Source organism: Sander lucioperca, chromosome 17 (genome assembly GCF_008315115.2).
Source record: "Sander lucioperca isolate FBNREF2018 chromosome 17, SLUC_FBN_1.2, whole genome shotgun sequence".
Lineage (NCBI taxonomy): Eukaryota > Metazoa > Chordata > Actinopteri > Perciformes > Percidae > Sander > Sander lucioperca.
Window position 1 is genome coordinate 28465568 of NC_050189.1, and position 5000 is coordinate 28470567.

A 5000-nucleotide genomic window follows, 5' to 3' on the forward strand; every position below is an offset into this window, starting at 1 on the left:
CTTGCTTTGTTTTCGACATAGAGAACTAGCTATGACTTTTTTTTTTTCGACACATACGATGCTTTTTCGACAGTAGCTAGACTAGACTTTTCCATTTTTGTTGTCGACTAACCATACTATGACTTTCTTTCCGACATACCTAGATAGACTAGCCTGCATTTTCCACTTTTTGTTCTGACATACTATACTAGCGACTTTTATCCAATCCACTTTTTCGACATACCATACTATGATCTATTTTCGACATACTATCACTATGACTATTTTTCCACTTTTTCAACAGTACTATACTCTGACTTTTTTCCACTTTGTTTTGACATATCTAGTACGTAGGACTATTTTTCCCTCTTTTTTGTGTCGACATAGCCTATACTGATGAGCTTTTGTTTTTCAATATATTGTCAACATCTCCTACTACTGCTTACTATGTTTGCAGACATACTATACTATGACATTTTGTCCCCACTTTTTCGGCTTACTGATACTATGACTTTTTTCGGCATACTATTTCTATACTATGTCTTTTTTGTTTCTACATACTAAGCTATGACTCGTTTTCCACTTTTTTCACAGTACGATACTATGACTATGTCCACTTATTTTCGACATACTATACTATGACTATTTTTCGACATAATATACTATGACTTTTTTTTCGACATACTATACTATGACTTTTTTCGACATACTATACTATGACTTTTTTTCGACATACTATACTATGACTATTTTTCCACTTTTTTCAACATACTATACTATGACTATTTTTCCACTTTTTTTCAACATATCTACTAATGACTATTTTATTCCACTTTTTTCAACATACTATACTAGGACTTTTTTTCCACTTTTTCGACATACTATACTATACGTAGTGTCGACATACTATACTATGACTATTTCCAATTTTTTCGACATACATATACTATGACTATTTTCGACATACTATACATGACTATTTTCCACACTTTTTCACAACTATACTATGACTATTTTTTCCACTTTTTTTGACATACTATCATATGTCTATTTCCACTTTTTTGCGACATACTATACTATGACTATTTTCGACATACTATACTATGACTATTTTCCACTTTTTTCGGCATACTATACTATGACTTTTTTTCGACATACTTACTATGACTTTTTTCGACATACTATACTATGGACTTTTTTCCACTTTTTCGACATACTATACTACGACTATTTTCGACATACTATACTATGACGATTTTCCACTTTTTTCAACATACTATCTATGACTATTTTCCACTTTTTTCGAATACTATACTAGACTATGTTTCGACATATATACTATGACTATTTTTTCCACTTTTTTTCGACATACTATACTATGCTTTTTTTTCGACATGCTATACTATGACTATTTTCCACTTTTTTCAACATACTATACTAGGACTTTTTCCAATTTTTTTCGACATACACTATACTAGGACTATTGTCTCGACATAATATCCTATGACTATTTTCCACTTTTTTCGACATACTATACTATGACTCTTTCGACAGGCGTTATACTTATGACTATTTTTTCCACTCTTTGTTTCAACATATTCTAACTATGACTGTTTCCACTTTGGTCGATCGACATACTATACTATGACTTTTTGTCGACATACTATACTATGCCTGTTTGTTTTGCAACATATACCGTACTATGACTCGACCTACTATACTAGCCTTTTTGTTCAACATACTATACTATGACTATTTTCCATCCACTTTTTTCGACATACTCTACTATGACTTTTTCCTCTTTTCCGACATACTATACTAATGACTTTTCTCAACATACTAGACTAGTGACTTTGTTTTCGACATACTTATACTACGACTATTTCGACATACTATATACTATGACCATTGTTCCACTTCTCTTTTTTCAACATACTATACTCATGACTATCTAGTTTTTCCACTTGTTTTCGTCGACATACTGATCATACTATGACTATGTCGACATACTATAACACAAACAAGAATAAGAAGAAAAAAGAAAAAAGAGAGAAAGAAAGACAAAATAATACTTAGTATACAGAAGGAAAAAATCACTATGACGTATTTTCACTTTTGTTCGGCCTACTCATACTGATGACTTTTGTTTTCGACATACTATGACGTATGGACTATTTTCACTGTTTTTGCCATATTATGATACCTATGACTTTGTTCGACATAATATACTCTGACTTTTGTTTCGTGACATACTATACTAGACTATTGTCCACTTTTTTCGACATACTATACTATGACTATTTTTCCACTTTTTCAACATACTATACTATGATCTTTTTTTCGACATACTATACTACGACTTCTTTTTCGACATACTATAAAAATTCTGATGACTATTTGGGTCCACTTTTTTCAACTATACTATACTATGACTATTTTTCAATGTTTTTTCGCGACTATACGAGGACTATTTTCCACTTATTTTTCGACCTACTATACTTGACTGTTTTGTCGACATACTATACTATGATTTTTGGTTCCACTTTTTTGTTTTCGACATACTATCCTATGACTTTTTCGACATCCTATACTATGATATTGTCCACTGTTGTTGACATATTATACCATGACTTTTTTCGACATAATATCTATGATCTTTTTTTTCGACATACTATCTATGACTATGTTCCACTGGTTTTGACATAGTGATCCATGACTTTTATTTTCGACATACTAGAGCTATGACTTTTTGTCTGACCAAATTGCTATAGCTATGACTATTTGTTTCCACTTTTGTTTCAACATACTATACTAGGGACTTCCTTCCAATTTTTTCGACATTACTATACTATGACGAGTTTTCGACATACTATACTATGATTTTTGTCCACTTTTGTTTGACATACTAATACTAGGACTCGACATACTTATACTACTGACTTTTTTCCAATACACATACTATCCTATGACTATTTTCGACACAGCTATACTAATGACTTTTTTCGACATACGATACTAGGACTTTTGTTCGACATACTCTATACTAGGACTTTTTCCACTTTTCGACATACTATCACGATGACTCGACTCATACTATATACTCTGACTTTTTTTCACACATATCTACTAACGATGGACTTTTGTCCACGTTTTTTCGACATACTGATAGCTGGACTTTTCTTTTTGTCGACATGCTATATCTGTGATTTTGTGTGTGGTGCATGTTAGGTGGACAGCTGTGTTTGTGTGTGTGTGTGTGTGTTTGTGTGTCTCTGTGTGTGTGACAGCTGATGTGTGTGTGTGGTTGTGTTGTGTGTGTGTGTGTGGGTGCACAGCTGTGGGTGTATGTGGTTGTGTCCTGTGTCTGTGTGTGTGCGTGTGTGTGTGCAATGTGCAGCCCTTTTAATATTAATATTATTAATAACACATTTTATTCATGGGCGCCTTTCTTGATACCTATTGCCAAATAGGTCCAAATAACGTGGCTGGTTCCATACAACGCTCTTCACAAGTTTTATTCAATTTCATAGCATTTGAAGTAAATGCTTTTTTTTTATAAAAGAACGTTGAAAAAAGTGAGAAAAATGTCAGGAAAAAACACACACAAAACGTCAAAAGGTGCAGGACAAAACGTTGTAAAAAACAGTGACAAAAATGTCGAAAAACAGTGGCCAGGTTAGCTCAGCTGGTAGAGCGGCGCTTCATATATAGAGTTTACTCCTCGACGCAGCGGCGTGTTCGACTTCGCCTGCGGCCCTTTGCTGCACGCGTTCCCCCTCTCGCGCCCCTTCATGTCTTCAGCTGTCCTATGTAATAAGTCCTAAAATGTCCCAAAAAATAATCTTAAGAAAGAAAAAGAAACATTTTGACCCAGAAAAACAAAAAGTTGCACAAATCCAACGATATATTGTCACGCCACGCTGACATGGTAAAAAGCCGTATGCTTTCCCCCTAGCCACACGCCTGTGGTATATCTGGCTGTTAATCACCTTTATAATTTTCCGGAGGCCATACACCACGCAGTTATCAAACATAACAAACATCACACCTGCATCTGCTTTACTGTCACCAACGTGGTGTATAACACAAATAACAAACAAAGTTGCATATGGCTCCAACAAAGCACCGTGACTTGTTTATGAGTTTAGGTTCCCTGGGGTCCTGTGAGCTGTTTCCCAGTGTAGATCTCCTGCTCTGTCGGACATCCAGTCACACGTCCGTGTCGAAGGTACAGTGAGCACACCAACCTCTGACCACACCACACACACACACACACACACACACACACACACACACACAGACACACACACCAGACACACACACACAGACATGTACACACAGACGTACACACACACACACACACACACACACTTAACACCCACACACACACGACACACACACACCCACACACACACACCACAGACGCACACACACACAGACCCACACACACACACACACACACACACACAGAGACACACACCACACGCATACACCCCCACAGACACACACACACGTACACAGACACACGTACACAGACACACACACGTACACACATACACACACACACAGACCAACACACACACAGACACACCACACACACATAGTACACACACACACACTCATACACCCACACAGACACACACACACGTACACAGCACACGTACCAGACACACACACGTACACCCACACAAGACACACACACGTACACACATACACACACGTACACACACACCACACACCACACCCACACACACACACCACACACACACACACACACCCACACACACCACAGAGTGTAAGCTATTTCATTGATGTCAGCATGCACATACCAGGGCTCTCCTAAGTGGAATGCAGCCCTCATTAATGTTTTTTGAACACACCTGTGCTTTTCAGTCCTTCCAGAAAAATGAGTTTTTTTGTGATTGTTTTGGGCAAAAATTCTTGATTATGCGGCACGTTTTCTTAAAAAATGCGATGAATATGCGGGATATTTATGCAATTTATGCATGAAATTGCGGGAA